General features: G+C 38.2%; 1 long non-coding RNA gene across 1 annotated transcript; it reads right to left on the reverse strand.

Moving 5' to 3' along the window:
• Positions 1 to 1,169: 1,169 nt before the first annotated feature.
• Positions 1,170 to 22,304, reverse strand: LOC141555640 (uncharacterized). Its single transcript, XR_012486286.1, has 2 exons — positions 21,495 to 22,304; positions 1,170 to 1,623 (listed from the first exon to the last, which is right to left on the reverse strand). It is a non-coding gene; the product is annotated as an uncharacterized LOC141555640 (long non-coding RNA).
• Between the last annotated feature and the right edge of the window lie 327 nt (positions 22,305 to 22,631).

The raw sequence follows: 22,631 nt of genomic DNA on the forward strand, positions 1-22,631 counted from the left end.
CCAAATTATATTTAGTTTAGTGGATAAAACTTCCAAAGTTATAGTGGGTAATGTAACATATGGTCTTCAAGTTATAACCCAGGTCCCTTGCCTAAGAAGTGCTCTTAACTGTTTACTGCTAATATCTATACAGTTTTTCATTGTATTTTCACTTCATGTAATTACAAATCCCTAAGTGTTAGAAATGGAATAAACTTTAAAATTTAGATATAAGTATTGGGCATCTAATGAGCTTCAAATCCTGGAACTTCCTTATTGTGGGACTGGTATATGACTTAAAGACCTGCTAAGTGTAAAAGCCTATTGCCTTTATATTGTAAGATATATTTGCTGATGCACAGCTAAACATTTTAAGTAAAATTCTTGTAATTTACTAACTCAATTTAGTTTTGACAATTGTTTTCCAAAAATTAAACTGATAGATAAGAGGGGAAAAAACCTGTTTAAAAAAACAAACAAACAAAAGACAACTGTTTCATTATGAATTATCCCTATGCCTGGGAATTCTATTGATCCTGTTGACCTAAATGATTTATTAATAAAACATTCCATAACAAGGGCTGTTTTATGGAAAATAGTACTAGTCTCAATTAATGTTCATTGTCATTTCTTGTAAATAAATTGTTATTGGCTTTAATTCAGCCATAGTATTTTACTTTAAAAGTTGTCTTTTTTCTCCATGTCAACTGCAGAATTCATGATTGAAAAAATAAATACAAAATAAGTTTGCCAATATTGTGAGCCAGATTGCTCTTCTGGTTCTGTTATCTAAGATTATAAAAATGTTATAGTGTTGAAGTCTAATTTGCAAACTTGAAACATGTTACTAGACGTGGAATTAAATTTCTAAATAACACAGATTCTTTGCTTCCCCAAACAAGATGACGAGAAGATTTTTTTTTTTTTTAAACGAGTCTTTCCTGAACAAGAAATCAGTTTAATTGTTTAACTTTTCCTAAGCGTCCCTTGTTTACCCAGTTTGGCTGATTTTAAGTCTGTTGAGAGAATTATTTTAAGCTGCTTTCTAAAAGAAAAATTCACATTTATATAGCACGTTAGGTTTACCAGGTATGTTCCCACATTGCTGTGACATGGTACATGATGAAATTTTTTTTTTTCAAATGAGGAAGCAGTCATCAAGAAAAAGATTGAGTATGGGTAGAAGTCACTCGTTTTGACAAGGCTAGCATTTTTTTTTATTCACAATAATTTGTGCATACTCAGTAAATATAGAAGTAAATGTGGTAAAAGTATAAGTGCATAAGATAGATTGTTTACGGGTATAATATTTGGTTTGTGTATAGTAAAAAGGTCCCTCTAGGACAGATATTCCCTCCAGTATTGCAGATTGCAGCTCATTCTATATGTCCCCCTTTAATTTTGTCCAGGGAGTTAAAGTTAGCTCAGAAAGCTGGAGGCCTTCTTCAAATTCTCTCAAATAGGAAGAGGATACATACAAGTGAAGCACACCAAAAATAGTGTCCATGGATTCTTCACTCACCAACAACCAGCTGAGCATCTTTTTCTGGTTAGATGTGTCTTGGATGCCATTTTCACTCTCCTATACCTGTGTTCCTTATTTTGTGATTTTCAGCATGAATTCTGCAGCAGCTGAAGTGTTCCCTAGAGATACAGCCATAAGCCACCAAAGGAAGAAAATGGATATCAAAATCAGGCCTTATGATAATTTTTCAGTTTCCCAAAATCAGTCAGTCTCTTATTCTTTAGTTGACTATCAAAATTTATACAAAGTGCTTGTGCTGGTAGGGTCTACTACAGTGGATAGTGCCAGGCCAGACGTCAAAATTCATCTTTTTAAGTTCAAATCTGGCATCATCTGTGTGACTCTGGACAAGTCATTTAACCCTGTTGCCTCAGTTTCCTCCTCTGTAAAATGAACCGGAAAAGTAAATGGCAGATCAGTATCTTTGCCAAGAAAACCCAAATGGGTTCATGTGGAGTTGGAAGAAATATCTCTACACAGGATAAAAAGCTCTTATGCACTCCATTATTATCCTTCCGCAGTTCTCTCTTGTACCTATTTAGCTTAATCTCTCTCTTGACCCCCAGTATCACATGCCTATCGAGCGTCTGAAGTAGATAGGTTATAGACATCTCAAGCTCAACTCATTCTCACTCCACTAATCCCTCCCTTCCTCTTAACCATAGGGCTCCTGCCGCGGGTGTCTCCATTCCTGGTGTGCACCTTCATTCCTCCTGAGCCACCCCTTCCCATGTCCAATCTAATGCGAGTCTTGTATAGAGTAAACAACAAGACCTGTGGGACACCTTGTACGTCCTCCACTTCTCCCATGGCCGGCTAACGCCCTGGTCTCCCTGATGCGGGGCTCCCCACTCTAGTTCTTTCTCCACCTAGTTCTCAATGCAATCTCCAGAAGCACAGTGTCAGCGCCTTACAACAACTTCCAGCGGCTCCCTTCCGCCTTGATGTAAAATCCTACAGATGCTCTTGTTTGCATCAAGCCCAGAACATTAATAACTTATAAATAAGTCTAACTATCCATGTAGGAGAAAACAAGTGGAGGAAGGATGCCTGTTATGCTCACTGTAATGGGCAACTGAATGTACAAACAGGATCTCAAATCTAGATACTGTGTATATCTTGGACAAACACTGGAAATGAAGGAGTTGAGCCCCGAACTGAATCAAGCACAGGGATAACAACTGATATTAGCCAGCTACATCTGTAGCAGTAATGTGGCTTCCAAGAAAGGATTGTAAAATAGATTGCTGTCCAAAAATTTTTCATTGGTTAATAGGGCTTATAAAAGTCAGATACTAGTTAAATATCTTTTTAATTGCCTTAGAACAATGGTGTCAAATAGACACAGGCCCACTAAATAGTACATAAGAAACTCTGCTGGTCTCATACTGCCTTAGCAAGTTATATGTTAACATTATGTTATATTGTATTTTTATTTAGTTAAATATTTCCCCCCCTCCATTTAAAAAAAAAATTATTGTTTTTTTTTTTTGGTGAGGCAACTGGGGTTAAATAACTTGCCAAGGATCACATAGCTAGTAAGATTTAAGTGTCTAAGGCTGAATTTGAACTTAGGTCCTTCTGACTCCAGGATCAACACTTTATTCACTGCATCATCGAGCTGCCCCCCCAAGGTACATTTTAATCTAGTTCAGGTAGCACTAGGTAGCTTATTTGACACCTCTCTTTGAGAACATGCTAAATATATGATCAGTCCTGGTTACCCAGAGTACAGTTAGTATTTATAAAAACCTTTCTAAGTAATTAGTTTCCTCATCTGTAAAATGAGCTGGAGATGGAAATGGCAAACCACCCCAGTATGTGCCAAGAAAACCCCAAATGGGGTCACAAAGAGTTGAACAGGACTGAAATAACTGAAAACAACACCAATAAAAAGTAATTTTTGGTTGGTTGTATTTGCCAGACTCCCTGTGAGATGCCTGAAATTTAAAATAAAACTCTGTGTGTGTGTGTGTGTATGTATGTATTTTAACTCTAGATGGTGTGTTACAGAACCATAATTATGATTTTTGCCCCTTGGCCAAGAAGCAAGATGAAACTTCACGGCTGCAAAAAATGAATAGAACAAGACAGACTCAATGGTATGAAAGTGGTAATGGGAATGTGGGATAGCTTTATCCCTATGAACCATCTGGTAGTTTCACATTTTAAATATTTTTACATTTTAAGTGTTAGGCCATGAGAAATTGGACTAAATGCCCCAATATGGTGAGTGTGGGTGGGTAGGGGAGGGAGCTCTAATATGTTTCTTAATCACCTGCCTCTCACCTTCCACTAATGATGTATAAGGCCTTCTTAAATAGAGGATGGCCAGGAATGGTGAAGAGGAATAATTTACAGGACTAAACTGGACTAAGTAATCTGTGTCTGCACAATTTTGCATCACCCTGGTTATGAATAGAAGATATGGAATAATAAAGAACATTATTCAAGAGAAGGGAAACAGAGCTTTTGGGACTGTCATTCCTCAATGGTGACCCCTGGTGTCAGTTTCCTTCCATTCTTTGGGGATACACAATGAGAAAATCTAGGACCTTCAAGTGAAAGAAGAAGAAAGTTTATTGCAGCCATGTCCCTTGAGCCCAGATGACAAGGTTCTCCTCCAGCTTTAGTTCACCTAGGGAGGGGTTGGTAAATTTTTAACAATCAGGAACCCTCACTTAAAATATTTAATCTATAAATCACATAAATCCTCAGCATTTTTATATACCACCAAAAAAAATGCAACAGCAAGAAATACCGAGAAATTCCATTTCAAACAAATGTTGAGAGTATAAAGTATCTGGGAATCCATCTACCAAAGAATAGTCAGGAATTATATGAGAAAAATTACGAAACAATTGCCACAAAAATAAAGTCAGATTTAAATAATTGGAAAGACATTCAGTGCTCTTGGATAGGCCGAGCGAATATAATAAAGATGACAATACTCCTAAACTAATCTATTTATTTAGTGCTATACCAATCAGACTCCCAAGAAACTATTTTAATGACTTAGAAAAAATAACAAAATTCATATGGAAGAACAAAAGGTCGAGAATTGCAAGGGAACTAATGAAAAAAAAGTCAGAGGAAGGTGGTCTAAGTGTACCTGATCTAAAGCTATATTATATAGCAGCAGTCACCAAAACCATTTGGTATTGGCTAAGAAATAGAACGGTTGATCAGTGGAACAGATTAGATACAAAGGACAAAAAAGGGTACATCTATAGCAATCTAGTCTTTGACAAACCCAAAGATACCAACATTAGGGATAAAAATTCATTATTTGGAAAAAACTGTTGGGAAAACTGGAAATTAGTATGGCAGAAATTAGATATGGATCCACACTTAACACCATATACCAAGATAAGATCAAAATGGGTCCATGATTTAGGCATAAAGAATGAGATAATAAATAGATTAGAGAAACAGAAAATAGTCTACCTCTCAGACTTGTGGAGGAAGAAGGAATTTATGACCAGAGGAGAACTAGAGATCATTATTGATCACAAAATAGAAGATTTTGATTACATCAAACTAAAAAGTTTCTGTACAAACAATATTAATGCAAACAAGATTAGAAGGGAAGTAACAAATTGGGAAAATATTTTTATAGTTAAAGGTTCTGATAAAGGCCTCATCTCCAAAATATACAGAGAACTGACCCTAATTTATAAGAAATCAAACCATTCTCCAATTGATAAATGGTCAAAGGATATGAACAGACAATTCTCAGATGATGATATTGAAATTATATCCACTCATATGAAAGAGTGTTCCAAATCACTACTGATCAGAGAAATGCAGATTAGGACAACTCTGAGATACCACTACACACCTGTCAGATTGGCTAAGATGACAGGAACAAATAATGATGAATGTTGGAGGGGATGTGGGAAAACTGGGACACTGATGCATTGTTGGTGGAGTTGTGAAAGAATCCAACCATTCTGGAGAGCAATTTGGAACTATGCCCAAAAAGTTATCAAACTGGGCATACCCTTTGACCCAGCATTGCTGTTATTGGGATTATATCCCAAAGAAATACTGAAGAGCGGAAAGGGACCTGTATGTGCCAAAATGTTTGTGGCAGCTCTTTTCATAGTGGCTAGCAACTGGAAGTTGAATGGATGCCCATCAATTGGAGAATTGTTGGGTAAATTATGGTATATGAAGGTTATGGAATATTATTGCTCTGTAAGAAATGACCAGCAGGATGAATACAGAGAGGCTTGGAGAGACTTACATCAACTGATGCTGAGTGAAATGAGCAGAACCAGAAGATCACTATACACTTCAACAATGATACTGTATGAAGATGTATTCTGATGGAAGTGGTTATCTTCAACATAAAGAAGATCCAACTCACTTCCAGTTGATCAATGATGGACAGAAACAACTACAAAGAGAAGGAACACTGGGAAGTGAATGTAAATTGTTAGCACTACTGTCTATCTACCCAGGTTACTTATACCTTCAGAATCTAATATTTAATGTGCAACAAGAAAATGGGATTTACACATATATATTGTATCTAGGTTATATTGTAACACATGTAAAATATATGGGATTGCCTGTCAGGGGAGGGAGTAGAGGGAGGGGGGAGATAATTTAGAAAAATGAATATAAGGGATAATGTTATAAAATAAATAAATAAAATAAAATATTTAATCTGCATTATTTACATTTTCTTCTTCACTTTCTTAAGTCTTCTGAAAACAATAAATTAAACCGGATTTGTAACATTCACTGATTTCTGAAGTGTAAATGCTCACACTGAAAAATTTAACAATTGCTTCTGGTTCTTAAGAGCTGTTAGGAGCAGGGAGCTGACTCTAGCACAGCACTGAGTACACCCCTTTTGCCCCTCCATTTTAACCTCCTAGCATAGAGAGAGGTTCTGAGCTGATCCACAGTGGGTGGTGAATAACTGAGGTTTGTCTCCCTCTCAGACTTGATATTTTCTGCTGTGCTTATCCTTACCTTCCAAGTTAGATAGGACCATCTGTCTCTCAGCTCATTATCGGGAGGCAGCCAAGGTTCTGAAAGAAGAGGTCCCACCTTGACTTTTCTCTGACCTCTATGAAGTGGTGGAGCACTGTGGCTAGCCAACTGTTTGTAGAAGCTGGAGGGGGTGGAACTGGTTTTGGAAGTGGGGTTATAACTCAAGTGTGTGGGAAAATGGTATTGGGAAGTCCTATCCCTCCCACATATAAACCTGCAGCCCACTTACCCCACGTGAGGAAGTAAAGGTTACATTATGTCGATTTTGGTACAAACTGTATATCTAAGATCACAGACTTTTATCTGACTATGGTCCATTAAAACGAAACCAAACAAAATTACTGTTTTCCTGGTTATACACAAATAGGTAATGGTACAATTTGACTGATCCCTATATTCTATCAGTCATTAAATACCAAGTACCTCCTGTATTTGTAGCTAGAGAAGAGAAAACATTTAGATAATAAATAATCCCTGTTCACATAAAGTTTATATTCCAAAAAAGGAACAAACTAGTCAATGATAAATGTTAGAAACTTCTTGGTATATATCAATTCAGCAGTTTTTCTGCTGCTAGTCACTATTCTTAAATGAGCAAAGGATGAAGTACAACTATGACACTAATATAAATTGTTACTCTTTTCACATTCTCTCCCTTGGTGATCTTAACTCCCATAAGTTCTATCATTTTTTCATAGCTGACTCTCAGATCCACATGTATAACCCTTTTCCTCCTTTTCTCCCTGAACTCTAGTACAACATTTCCCACTGCCTTCTGGAAATCTCTACTTGAATATTGCACCAATAGTTCCAATTCAGCTGATTGAAAACTAAGCAGATCTTCCCCTTGAGATCTGCTCTTCCTCCCAACTTTCCTGTTATTACTGATGTGCCACCATCCTTCAGGGCTTCTGGACTCTGTTGGCAGTCTGTGAAGTTTATGGATCCTTCTCAGAATAATGTTTTAAAATTTATAAAATAGGGAGCCAAGATGGTGAAATTAAGGCAGCAATCAAGCTGAACTCTCCTAATATCCTCCTTTAAACAACTTTTAAATAATTCCTCAAATTATATTTTAAAGCAACAGAGCCAAGAAGAGGTCAAGCGAGGCACTTTCCAGTTTAGGATAATTTAGGAGGTTGGTAGAAGAATTCAGTGACTTTGGATGGGGGATTAAGGGTAAGCATCCTCCAGCAAGGCAGCAGCAGCAGCAGTCTTGGGAGCTCTCAGCCCAGAGATGGTAAGAAAATTAAACAACTGATCAAAAAGAAATTACAAGGGTCCCTTTGCTCACTGGGAGTAGCTAGCACTGGTGGACAACTCAATTGCCCATATGCAGTTCTAGGTCACAACTGTTGTAAAGTTTTCTTGTTTCCATCTTCATGATATCTCTCCTATTTATCCTTTTCTCATTCACACCCTGTTACTGGACTTTATAACTCATGTTCAAATTATTCCAATAGCCTTCTGATTGGTCTACCTGCCTCAAGTTTCCTCCCCTGACAGAACCTGTTGGACTTGGTTGTTAAAGTTGACTTTCTAAAGGGGAGCTCTGACCATGTCACTCAACTACACTCATTTCCAAGAAAGAACAGAGCATTTGTGGTCAGTCACTAGAGAGGGACCCTGGTCACATTTCCAAGATGAAGAAGATCCCTATATATTTTCAGCTTCAGAAGAGAAGGACCTGAGTAAAGCACAGAACATAGACTAGGAGAGGAATGACCACATCTCTTCCCACATCACACCCCCTTGAAAACACCAAAAACTTGCTGCCCAAACAGCTATCTCTGAAGACAGCAGCACAAAAAAGCCCACACACTCACAGGTGAGCAGAATCCAACTTGATCATAAACTTCAAAATCAAGAAATAGACTGAGAAAATGAGCAAAAACGACAGGAAAGAACTTGACCATAGAAAACTACTACAGTGGCAGTGAAGACCAAGAAGTAAACTCAGAAGACATCAAAGTGAAAACAGTTATAAACAAAGCCTCAAAAGAAAAATGCCAATTGGACTCAAGTTCCTTTGCCCTACCTCAGTCATTGAAGATTTAAAGACAGAAATGAGTAACAGAGAAAAAAAGTAGGGAAAGAAATGAGAGTAAGAAAATCATGAAAAGAGAATTAACAGCTTGTAAAAGGAGAACAAAAAAATACTGAAGAAAATGACATTTTAAAAAATTGTTATAGTGATAAAAGCTACACAAAAATTCACTGAAGAAAAGAACTCATTAAAAATCAGAATTGGCCAAATGGAGGAAGAGGTACAAAAGCTCTCTGAGTAAAATAATTTCTTAAAAATCATAATTAGGCGACTTCCGGCCAAGATGGTGGCGTGGAGGCAGACAGCTGCTTGAGCTCCTCGTTTTCTCTCAGAACTTACTTCATGACAAGCCTCTGACTTAATGCTTGACCCAGAAAGAAATCCACAAATAATCACCAAGAGAAGACATCCTTGAAAGTCGCCAGAAAAGGTCTGTGTTTGTTCGGGGGAGGGTCAATCAGACTGGGCGCAGACTGAGGGCAGACAGCCAGAGCAAGACAGGCAGCTCACACAGCTCAGACCGGAGGGGGAGGGGTGTGATCTCTGCCATTTCTGTGAAAGGGCTTTTGCCCCAGTGTGGATGCTCCGTCTTGGCAGCAAGCCAGGAGCGGCTGAGAGGGTGTAAACACCGGAGGTGAAGATTAAAACCCCAGAAAGCCAGCGTCTCTCAGAGCCCGGCCACCCCCAACCCCCACCTGGACTGACTCAGTGTGTTCTCGGAGCCTCAGAGCTCAGACTCAGTACAGTCATTGCTGTTCTGTTAGTGGCTTTCTGCTGCCCTACCCCCAGTCTGTAGAGGAAGCCCATTAATACCATCCAGCCCCATCCCCCGCAAAACAGACCAATTGTTTCTCTTGTCAGTTTGTTTTCTTTGATTCCTACTCTGACAAAATGAACAAAAAATTCAAAAGGGCTCTAACCATTGACAGCTTCTGTGTGGAGAGGGAGCAGAATTCAAATGCTGAGGAGACTAGGAACAGACTGTCCCCAGAGGAATCCCCTAAGGGGGAATATGAGCTGCTCCTCAATACAAAGGAACCTCATAGAGGAAATCAAAAAGGCTCTCACAAGAGAGCTGGAAGAGAAATGGGAAAAGGAAAAGGAAGCTTGGCAAGAGAGCCTAGAGAAGTCATCCCATGCATTCAAAGACAGAGTGGATAAAGAAATCAAATCATTGAGAAACAAGATTAGTGAGCTGGAAAAGGTAAACAACTCCAAGGAAAACAGGATTAGTGAGCTGGAAAAAGAAATCAGCTCTCTAAAAAATAAAATGGATAAAATAGAAAAAAAATTCCATAGAAGATAAAAACTCAATTGGACAATTACAAAGAGATATAAAAAAAGTGAGTGAAGAAAATACATCATTGAAAATTAGACTGGAACAAGTAGAAATGAATGACTCAAGGAGAAACCAAGAGGTAGTCAAGCAAAACCAGAGAAATGAAACAATTGAAAAGAATGTCAAGTACCTTACCAGAAAGACAACAGACCTGGAAAACAGATCCAGGAGAGACAATTTGAGAATAATCGGACTCCCTGAAAAATGGGAGGAAAAAAAGAGCTTGGACACCATTTTCGAGGAAATTATCAAAGAGAACTGCCCAGACATTCTGGAAACAGAGGGTAAAATAGACATTCAAAAAATTCATCGATCACCTACTGAAAGGGACCCTAAAATCAAAACGCCAAGAAATATAGTGGCCAAGTTCAAGAACCATCAGACAAAGGAAAAGATATTGGAAGCTGCTAGAAAAAAACAATTCAGATATGGAGGATCCACAATAAGGATAACCCAGGATCTAGCAGCGTCCACATTGAAAGAACGCAAGGTCTGGAACATGATATTCCGAAAGGCTAAGGAACTTGATATGCAGCCAAGAATAACTTACCCAGGAAGAATGAGCATCGTTTTCCAGGGAAGAAGATGGACATTTAACGAAATAAATGAATTCCATCTATTTTTGATGAAAAAAACCAGACCTACATAAAAGGTTTGATCTTCAAATACAGAACTCAAGAGATTTCTAAAAAGGTAAAAAGAAATCTTGAGAACTATACTTCTGTCAAAAAAATATGTAAAGAACATATGTACAATTTGTCTTAGAAACTAGAGGTGGAAAGGAGATTATATCATTAAAAAGTGTAAAGTGGTGGTACTACATCTCATGAAGAGGCAAAGGTAACCTATTATATCTGAGAGAAAGAAAGGAGGGAGATGAACATAGCGTGTATCAATAGACATATTCGATTTATGGTGAAACTTCTTCCACTTCATTGAAAAGTGAAAGGGAAGGAGTAAGCTAAGGGGAAGGGAATACAGTAATTTCGAGGAAAAGGGGTAAAATAAGGGGAGGATCTTTAAGGTGGGGGAGGGATCCTAAAAAGGGAGGGCTGTGAAAAGCAAGTGGTGTTCACCAGTTTAATACTGGATAGGAGGGTAAAAGGGAAGGAAAGGGGAAAAGCATAAGCAGGGGTTAATAGGATGGCAAGCAATATAGAATTAGTCCTTCTAACCATAAATGTGAATGGGGCAAACTGCCTCATAAAGAGGAAGCAGTTAGCAGACTGGATTAAAAGTCAGAATCCTACTATATGTTGTTTACAGGAAACACACCTGAAACAGGGTGAGACATTCAAACTAAAAGTAAAAGGGTGGAGCAGAATCTATTATGCTTCAGGCAAAACCAAAAAAGCAGGAGTAGCCATCCTCATCTCAGATCAAGCAAAAACAAAAATTGATCTAATTAAAAGAGATAAGGAAGGGCATTATATCCTGCTAAAGGGCAGCATCAATAGTTAAGCAGTATCAATATTAAACATGTATGCACCAAGTGGTGCAGCATCTAAATTCTTAAAAGAGAAATTAAGAGAGCTGCAAGAGGAAATAGATAGCAAAACTATAATAGCGGGAGATCTCAACCTTGCACTCTCAGAATTAGATAAATCAAACCACAAAATAAATAAGAAAAAAGTCAAAGAGGTAAATAGAATACTAGAAAAGTTTGATATGATAGATCTTTGGCGAAAGCTAAATGGAGACAGAAAGGAATATACTTTCTTCTCAGCAGTTCATGGAACCTATGCAAAAATTGATCATATACTAGGGCATAAAAACCTCAAAATCAAATGCAGTAAGGCAGAAATAGTAAATGCATCCTTTTCAGACCATAATGCAATCAAAATAACATTTAATAAAAAGCCAGGGGAAAATAGACCAAAAAATAATTGAAAACTAAATAATCTTATACTAAAGAATGATTGGGTAAAACAGCAAATCATAGACATAATTAATAACTTCACCCAAGAAAATGACAATAATGAGACATCATACCAAAATGTGTGGGATACAGCCAAAGCAGTAATAAGGGGAAGTTTTATATCTCTACAGGCCTACTTGCATAAAATAGAGAAAGAGAGGGCCAACGAATTGGGCTTACAACTAAAATTGCTAGAAAAGGAACAAATTAAAAACCCCCAGACAAACACAAAACTTGAAATTCAAAAAATAAAAGGTGAGATTAATAAAATTGAAAGTAAAAAAACTATTGAATTAATTAATAAAACTAAGAGTTGGTTTTATGAAAAAACCAACAAAATAGACAAACCCTTAGTAAACCTGATTAAAAAAAGGAAAGAGAAAAAGCAAATTGATAGTCTTGAAAATGAAAAGGGTGAACTCACCACTAATGAAGAGGAAATTAGAACAATAGTTAGGAGCTACTTTGCTCAACTTTATGCCGATAAATTCGATAACTTAAATGAAATGGAAGAATACCTTCAAAAATATAGCTTGCCCAGATTAACAGAGGAAGAAGTAAGTAGTCTAAATAGTCCCATCTCAGAAAAAGAAATAGGCCAAGCTATTAACCAACTTCCTAAGAAAAAGTCCCCAGGACCAGATGGATTTACAGGTGAATTCTACCAAACATTTAAAGAACAACTAACTCCAATGCTATGTAAACTATTTGAAAAAATAGGGATTGAAGGAGTCCTACCAAATTCCTTCTATGACACAGACATAGTACTGATACCTAAACCAGGTAGATCGAAAACTGAGAAAGAAAACTATAGACCAATTTCCTTAATGAATACTGATGCTAAAATCTTAAATAAGATATTAGCAAATAGACTTCAGAAAATCATCCCCAGGATAATACACTATGACCAAGTGGGATTTATACCAGGAATGCAGGGCTGGTTTAATATTAGGAAAACTATTAGTATAATTGACCATATTAATAATCAAATTAATAAAAACCATATGATCATCTCAATAGATGCAGAAAAGGCATTTGATAAAATCCAACATCCATTCCTACTAAAAACGCTTGAGAGTATAGGAATAAATGGACTATTCCTTAAAATAATAAGGAGCATATATTTAAAACCTTCAGTAAACATCATATGTAATGGTGATAAACTAGAATCTTTCCCTGTAAGATCAGGAGTGAAACAAGGTTGCCCACTATCACCATTACTATTCAATATAGTACTAGAAACTCTAGCCTTGGCAATAAGAGCCGAGAAAGAGATTCAAGGAATTAGAGTAGGAAATGAAGAAATCAAATTGTCACTTTTCGCAGATGACATGATGGTATACTTAGAGAACCCCAAAGACTCTGCTAAAAAGCTATTAGAAATAATTCAGAATTTTAGCAAAGTGGCAGGATACAAAATAAATCCACATAAATCCTCAGGATTTTTATACATTACCAACACAATCCAACAGCAAGAGATACAAAGAGAAATTCCATTCAAAATAACAGTCGATAGTATCAAATATTTGGGAATATATCTACCAAAGGAGAGTCAGGAATTATATGAGCAAAATTACAAAACACTTGCCACAAAAATAAAGTCAGATTTAAATAATTGGAAAGACATTCAGTGTTCTTGGATAGGCCGAGCGAATATAACAAAGATGACAATACTCCCCAAACTAATCTATTTATTTAGTGCTATACCAATCAGACTCCCAAGAAACTATTTTAATGACCTAGAAAAAATAACAACAAAATTCATATGGAAGAATAAAAGGTCGAGAATTGCAAGGGAACTAATGAAAAAAAAGTCAGAGGAAGGTGGTCTAAGTGTACCTGATTTAAAGCTATATTATAAAGCAACAGTCACCAAAACCATTTGGTATTGGCTAAGAAATAGACTAGTTGATCAGTGGCATAGGTTAGGTTCACAGGGTAAGATAGTGAATAAAAATAGCAATCTAATCTTTGACAAACCCAAAGATCCCAAATTTTGGGATAAGAATTCATTATTTGACAAAAACTGCTGGGAAAACTGGAAATTAGTATGGCAGAAACTAGGCATGGACCCACATTTAACACCACATACTAAGATACGATCAAAATGGGTCCAAGATTTAGGCATAAAGAACGAAATCATAAATAAATTGGAGGAACATGGGATGGTTTACCTCTCAGACTTGTGGAGGAGGAAGGAGTTTGTGTCCAAGGGAGAACTAGAGACCATTATTGATCACAAAATAGAACATTTTGATTACAACAAATTAAAAAGTTTCTGCACAAACAAAACTAATGCAAACAAGATTAGAAGGGAAGTAACAAATTGGGAAAACATTTTTACAGTTAAAGGTTCTGATAAAGGCCTCATCTCCAAAATATACAGAGAATTGACTTTAATTTATAAGAAATCAAGCCATTCTCCAATTGATAAATGGTCAAAGGATATGAACAGACAATTTTCAGATGATGAAATTAAAACTATTTCCACTCATATGAAAGAGTGTTCCAAATCACTATTGATCAGAGAGATGCAAATTAAGACAACTCTGAGGTATCATTACACACCTGTCAGATTGGCTAAGATGACAGGAACAAATAACGATGAATGTTGGAGGGGCTGTGGGAAAACTGGGACACTGATGCATTGTTGGTGGAGTTGTGAAAGAATCCAACCATTCTGGAGAGCAATCTGGAATTATGCCCCAAAAGTTATCAAAATGTGCATACCCTTTGACCCAGCCATACTACTACTGGGCTTATACCCCAAGGAACTACTAGAGAAGGGAAAGGGACCTGTATGTGCCAAAATGTTTGTGGCAGCCCTTTTCATAGTGGCTAGAAGCTGGAAGATGAATGGATGTCCATCAATTGGAGAATGGTTGGGTAAACTATGGTATATGAATGTTATGGAATATTATTGTTCTATAAGAAATGACCAACAGGAGAAATACAGAGAGGCTTGGAGAGACTTACATCAACTGATGCTGAGTGAAACGAGCAGAACCAGAAGATCATTATACACTTCAACAATGATACTGTACGAGGATGTATGCTGATGGAAGTGGATTTCTTCAACATAGAGAAGAGCTAATCCAATTCCAATTGATTAATGATGGACAGAACCAGCTACATCCAGAAAAGGAACACTGGGAAATGAATGTAAACTGTTATTTTTACCTTCTGAATCCAATTCTTCCTGTGCAACAAAAAATTCGGTTCTACACACATATATTGTATCTGGAATATACTGTAATATATTTAACATATATAAGACTGCTTGCCATCTGGGGGAGGGGGTTGGGGGAGGAAGGGAAAAAATCTGAATAGAAGTAAGTGCAAGGGATAATGTTGTAAAAAATTACCCATGCATATGTACTGTCAAAAAATGTTATAATTATAAAATAAAATAAAAATTAAAAAAAAATCATAATTAGGCAAGTAGGTGGTAATGTTTATATGAGACATAAAAAACAATAAAACAAAGTCAAAAGAATAAAAAAAATAAAAGAAATTATGAAATATCTCATTAGAAAAACAATTACCTTGAAAACAAATTAAGAGGGGATAATTTAAGAATTATTGGATTAGGCTGAAAAGAGCCTAGACATCTATTTCAACAAATTATTAAGGAAAACTGCTATGATATCTTATATCTAAACAAAAAAATAGAAATTGAAAGACTTCACTGATCATTTCCTGACAGAGATCCCCAAATGAAAACTCTCAGGAATATTATAGCCAAATTCCAGAGTTACCAAGTCAAGGAGAAAATGTAAGCAGTCAGAAAGAAATGATTCAAATATTATGGAACAACAGTCAGAATCACAGAAAATGTAGTAGTTTTCATCTTAAAGCAGTGGAAAGCTTGGAATATATTTTGGAAAGCAAAGGAGCTAGGATTACAATCAAGAATAACCTATCCAGCAAAACAACATAATCCTTTGGGGGTAGGAGAAGAATGGATATTTAATGAAAAAGAAAACTTTCAAAAATTCCTGATAAAAAGACAAGGGCTGAATAGAAAAATTGACATTTAAACATAAGACACAAGAGAACCATAAAAGGTAAACATGAAATAATAATAGTAATCATACTAGATTCAATAAAGTTAAACTTTACATTCTTACATGGAAAAATGATACATTTAACTAAAATACTTTATTATTATTAGAGCAGTTAGAAGGAGTCTTAGAGGGCATGAGTATGAATTTATTATGTTGGGATGACCTCCAAAAAAGAAAAAGAAAAAAAAAGTGTGAAAGTAAGAAAGGGAAAGCATTGGGAGAAGAGAGAGATAGAGTGAGGAACAAAAAGAGGCTTGCAAGGAAGAACTTTTATAGTGAAAGGTTAAGTAGAAGATGTTGAGCAATGCTTGAATTGGTTCAAAGGAAGAAGACCATATATGTGTATATATTTATATATACTCAATCACTTATAGAAATCTATCTTACTCAATAGGGAAATAAAAGTGGAAGAGAATAAGAGATAAGGGATAAAGGGGGGGTAGATTAAGGGAGACAATTAAGGGAGACAACGGTCAACAGCAAAACATACTTTTGAGGAGGGACAGAATAAAAAGAAAGAAAAAGATAAATAAGAAAATGGGATGGGGGAAATCTATAATGATAAATCATAACTATGAATGTGAATAGAATGAGCTCAACCATAAAAGATACAAAATGGATTAGAAATAAGAATCTAAGAATTGTTTACAAGAGACACACAAAACAGAAAGGGACACAAAAAGTTAAAATAAAGGGCTGGAACAGAATCTGTTATGCTTCAGCTGAAGTATAAAAGGCAAGGGTAGCAATTATGATCTCAGACAAAGCAAAAAGAGATAAGCTTCCCAAATAGTCTCTAGTTTCTCCCTTTCTGGAGTTCATCCTTCAGGAAACTAAGAAAATATTTTTTTTTTTAAATCTACTGGTTTAAGAGAGCCTCAATATCAGAAAATGAGAGGCAGTAGCAGACTTGGTACCAAAGAAAATACATCCATAAGATATTCTGAGTAGTGCCAGCTAATCTCAAGCATTCAATAGTACTTTAGGTCTTTTGTTTTTGTTTTAAGTGTTGAGACACTTAAGAGGTGAGCACCTGCTTGACATGCAGTGCTCCTTCTGGGTGTGGCTTATCCCCTGGCATGTTGGGCTGGAGCCAAAGGGTTGATGCTAGGTACGCATTCAAATCTACCCTTAAGCCTCTGCTGCCTCTACCCTCAATTTCCAGTGTTTGATAAGTCATGGAAGCTGGCACCACTGGTTTGGTACCATGGGTCTATATTTCCTCTGCTGGATCATCATTTTTTTTTTTTTTTTTGCCCTCAAATAGCATTTGTGTTTCTCCCAAGCATCAGTGTCTCTCAAAACTTTTTGTGAACATCATTCTTTGCTCTCTGAGACTGATTACTTTGAATAGTTCTGTACCACTTAAATCTAATTCACTTACAAATCATCATCCTCCTGGTGTTGTTTATTGGTCTTTGAAAATAAAGGATGAACAACAACTACTACTGTCTCTTGCAGCATTCAGTTGGCACCATGGATAGAGTACTGGGAATGGAGTCAGGAAGACCTGATTTCAAACAGAACCTCAGATATTTTCTAGCACTACCTTGCAAGATTATGAGGATCACTCGAGATAATATTTGTAAAAAAAATTAAAGTGCTTAGCACAGCACCTGGCACACAGTAAGTATTTAATAAGTGCTTATTTTTTTCTATCTCATTACTTTTTCTTAAACTCAGCAGCTCCTATAGGTTTTCAATTATCATTTTATCACAAATGACTCATATGGAGCCTACCCTGTTTCAGACTCTCTGTACTAACTATTGCATTAGCCTCCTGAGTTCCCATATCTTCTTTCTCCAATTACTTGTCAACATAGCTGCTGAATTAACATAGACAATGAATAAGTCTGTCAAAGTCACTCCCTTACACAAAAGTCTTCAGTGATTCCCTATTGCCTCTAGGTTAAAATAGAAGCTTCTAATTGTGACGTTCAAAGCCTTTCATAAAATGGTTATCTTTCTAGATCCTTCATATTTCACATTCTATATACTGACCAATAAGATTAATTAGCAATTCCCTGACTTAACATTCCATCTCCAATCTCTGTGTATACAGGCTATATGTCTCACTCCTCATCATGTTCTCACTCATCACTTCTGTCACTTAGTATCCTTTGCTTTTTTCAAAAATCAGCTCAGGTAATGTCTCCTTTGGGAAGTAATTCTCAATATTCATTCTTCCAACTTTTAATATCTCCTCAAATTATCATGTATTTATTTATGTGTGCACATTCTATCTCCCCAACAGAATTTAAATTCCCTGTATCTTTTTAATAAATATAAACTCTTTGAAGTCAGGGACTGTTCATGTTTTTTATTTTGCATTCTCATTCTCTTTCACAAATTTGTGCACAAACATTATGTGTGTGTGTGTGTGTGTGTGTGTGTGTGTATATATGTCAAGAAAGGTATAGTACCCTCCAAAATCTATAAAGAAACAAGGAGGGAGGGATAGGTGGATGGGGAAGCAAAGGGTGAGGGAGAGATCCCTAGATGGTAGGAAGTTAAGTAGTAGTAAGACAAGTTATGGAGCAGAATTTAATGAAAGAATCAGCAGGGATAGTAAAAATGTGTATAGATGTGGTATGTGGGTGGGTGAGTGTGTGTATGCATGTATATACAGATATATCTACATAAATATCTTTTCTTAATTGTAGCTTTCTTGGGGGTAGGGGTGAAAGGGAGATATATGTGTGTCTATGTGTCTGTATGTATATGTATGTGTCTATATATGTATATATAAATATATTCTTTCTTTGCTATAGCCTGTTAGGGGGTGAGGGAGATGAAAGGGGGAAAAAGAATAAAGTAAATAAAGTGTGCAGCAGAGAACAAAAGAATAGTTTATAAGAAAGTAAAGATGGACATTCATGTATATAATTTCTTCTACTAATACACACACACTTATACTTTTTAAATTGGTATTTGTTGTCATATATTTTGAATCCTCCCTGACGTTCTGCTGCGCACATGACAATGTTCCCTTTTGTTTTGTATTGCTTTAATGTTTTTCTTTTTGCTTATTCTGTTTCTTCAAATTAAAAAAAAAAACAAATTTGTGCACAAAAAGTACTTAATAGAGTTTTGCTTTCACTGAAAAGAATATTGCTTCTTTGTTCAAGAATATTCAGTGACTCCCTATTACCTATGAGAAAAAAATAAACTTTGTCATTTAAGATACCCCAATCTATATCTTTTCAACCTTTCAAACCTTAATTTACACTGCTCACCTTCATAATAATCTTTGCAACCATATTGTTAACTATTTCTAAATATTATCTGATTTTCTTCTATGCATTTGCTTAGACCATTTCCCATCTCCCTTCCCCAGATCTGGAATATATTTCCTTCTTATCTGTATCTACTGAAATCCCTTCTCATCTTCAGGTTTAAATGTTACTTTCTTCATGGATCCTTCTTACCCTCCTGTCGAGCCATATATGAAAGTGATCTCACCCTTCTCAATTTCCTAGGGCACTTCATCTGGCTCACTTCTTTGCCCTATCACATTCTCATTGTATCACAATTATTTGAGTACTTGGCATATCTCCCAAATTTAAATGTATACTGCACACTAGAACTGTATTATTTTTCATATTGGTATTCCCATTACCTAGAAAAGTTTTGAATATAATAATTACAAATTGTTAACAAATAGACCAAATAGACTAATAAATCTCTATTGATTTCAATATGGCAATTTTTTGAATTACAAAAAGTATATAGGAATGAATACTAGATTTGTAATCTGAGGCTTTTTGGTTTGGAAGTCCCTTTCAAGGGATCAGCAATTAGATCTGGAAAGAACTTTAGTGACCACCTAATCAAACGCTATCATTTTATATGAAACTCATCTGCTACTCCTTCCCTATTCTCCAGATCACCATCCCCCAAATCCCAACAACCCAAACCTTGGATTCACATGCATTAGGTTCAAACATAAAGATTGATTCCCCCAAAAGTCATTGTTTTCCTCCATTTGGTTCATTGCTTCCATCCTGAATTTAATCTAAGAAAAATTTGAAATTAAAGCTAAAGCTCCATCTCTTACACTGTTACTCTATGTACAATATGGATATTGGGTATGGTACAGCATTTATTTCATTCAAATGCACAAGATGCTAAATGTAACCTAAGCTTATCTGAACACTCCCAGTTCAGGCCCCAAGGAAGAAGCCTTGAGGGATTTTTGGAGCATGTGCAGATTGCTTCATGCCCCACATGGAAGACACCTTCTGCATTCTGTATCACGTGAGTGGGTGTGACCTTCATCTTTAAATCTGACAAGAGGAGACTCTTGCTGCTGCTCATCTGCCAAGTCCAAAGGGATCATAGCTCACCCAAAAGCTGGGCTCCATGCATTGAACCAGTGAAAAGGGAAGGATTTTCTTTCCCCTGTGTCTCTTTTTAATCCTGGCTTTAACAAATGGGCCTGGATTTTTAAAAATTTGTTTCTGTTCTTTGTGGTTTGTCTTCCTCGTGTTTGAGCAAAGGTGACCTTGGAGCCAGGATTACAGACTAGATGGTGCAGCCAGTCAGTCATCACAGCATGGCGTCTTGGAGAAGTCAATGTGCCTGGGACTGGAACGTGATGGGGGTCAGGGGTTTGGAACTGGGCTCTATGGCAATCAAGCTAATCCCTTCCTCCTCCCCAGAGACTGAGGGGGCACAGTGGAGTAAGATTATACCTTCTGTGAGTTGGGAGGAGAGAGTTTGTGTATCTGTGATTATACCTTTGGAAGAAAGCAACAGTGACTCTGACTGTTAGTCACCCTCTACAACTGAGGAAACTCCATGGGCGGGAGCTGAAGTCATGTGCAGAAAGCCTAGATACCCCGGCCCCCTTTGAGGACACTAGAACCCTGAGGATGGAGCGAAATCTAACCTACTGAATCTTCCATGGTAGTCATGTTACAGAATTCACAAGAACCTACGAAGAGACACTTAAGAATAAACACTCAGATAACCCATCATCTACACCTGGAAGGCCATTGAACATAGGACTGATAGGACATCTGCAGTCCTTCCTTCCTCACGGAGCTCTATGTAAGGGATCCAAAATTCATAGGATAAACCCCGTACTGGAGTCTGACTTCCCACCAAGTTCTTATCTCGCTGGACTTGTACTGTCCAAGTAGCTCACTAGCTTTGCTCTCCAAGGAGGATGTTCTCAAAACTGTGGCGGCGCCCCTGGCCCCAGCAAGCCCTCCCGAAGAGGCGGCGCTCACAAGCGTTAGGGTTCTCAGGCACCCCCTGAGGTTGTGGGCCACAACCAGTGCGGAGCCCAGTCAGCGCAGGGCGCGTGAGGAGGTGGGCCCTTCAGCCCAACGGGTCAGAGGGCTTCCCCACGCACTCATTCTTTGCGGGAGAAGACAGGCCCAGTGGGGTCCAGTGTCTTAGCCGGACGCAGAATCTCTAAGAGCTGAACGGGGATTGGAACGCTAGCCGTGCTGCTACTCGTTGGGCAGCGGAGGAAAAAGTCTGGGGCTCGGGAAGCCTTACGTTCAAACCCAGCTTTGGACACTAATTTGTGATCTTGGACAAGTTACTTAACCCGTTTGCTTCTACTTACTCATCTGTAAAATAGGGATAACGATAGCACCTACCTCCCGGGATTGTTCGAGGATTAATGAGATAATAATTATAAAGCTCTCAGCACAGCGCCTGGCACACAGAAGAGGGGGTGGGCGCTGCTGTCACGTGCCCACCACACCGTTCTTTTCCGAAATTTAAGGGACTAGATCTTGACGGTCACTTTTAGCTCCGACCATGCGACACAATGGCATTCTGACAGCTGGGGCAAAGTGTGGTTGGGAATGTGGCTCGCTTAGCTTTCCACTGGAGTGCACTTCTGCACCTTCAAATAAGAGGCGGGCAAACAGCCGGCAGAGCTTGCTTCGGGCGTCCCTTTCTGCCGTCTAAAGACGGAGGAACCGCTCGGACTAAACCAACCGACGAGTTTTCCATCCACCCCTGCGAGCAATTTCATAGCAGGCCACTAGGTGGCACCAGCGACAGGTTCTGGCCCCAAAGTTGGCCCGAAGGCCCAGTTTCCCTTCCCGATTTATACGGTGCCTGCCGCTCCAAGTGTGAGGTCTCCTCAGGCGGTGGCCGCGAACCTAACGGAATATTAACGGGGACAGAACTTAAATCTTCTCTAGTCCGGGGCAAACGCGCCACGGAAATGAAAACGCTCTTCTTTTAGTGAGATTAGAGACCCGCGCGGAATATCAGTCCGTGGAGTGCTCTGGCCTCGTCTTCTCTTCTTAAAACCTGAATTCCAGGTGCGCTTTGTGGAGGGACGTGTGAGCCCAGGTCACTGAAGTGGGCTCCATCGGCTACACGCACTGGCGGAGGCCCCTAGGGCACTAAAGGTGCGCATCTTGGAGTGGGAGGAGACAGCGGGGAAGGTGGGCGGTCCACTCTTGGATAGAGACCTGAAAAAGAGGTGATAAAGCTGAGGGAGGGGGGAAGGGGGGAGGGAGGGAGGAAGGGAGAGAGGGAAGGAGGGGGGAGGGAGGGAGGGAGGGAGGAAGGGAGGGAGGGAGGGAAGAGGGAGGGAAGAAGGAGGGAGGGGGAGAAGGGGAAAGGAGGGAGGGAGGGAGAGAGGAGGGAAGGGAGGAAGGGAGGAGGGAGGAGGAAGGGAGGAGGGGGGGAGGGAAGAAGGAGGGAGGGGGAGAAGGGGAAAGGAGGGAGGGAGGGACGGAAGGAGGGGGAGGCAGGGAGAGAGGGAGGGAGGGAGG

Source organism: Sminthopsis crassicaudata, chromosome 2 (genome assembly GCF_048593235.1).
Source record: "Sminthopsis crassicaudata isolate SCR6 chromosome 2, ASM4859323v1, whole genome shotgun sequence".
Lineage (NCBI taxonomy): Eukaryota > Metazoa > Chordata > Mammalia > Dasyuromorphia > Dasyuridae > Sminthopsis > Sminthopsis crassicaudata.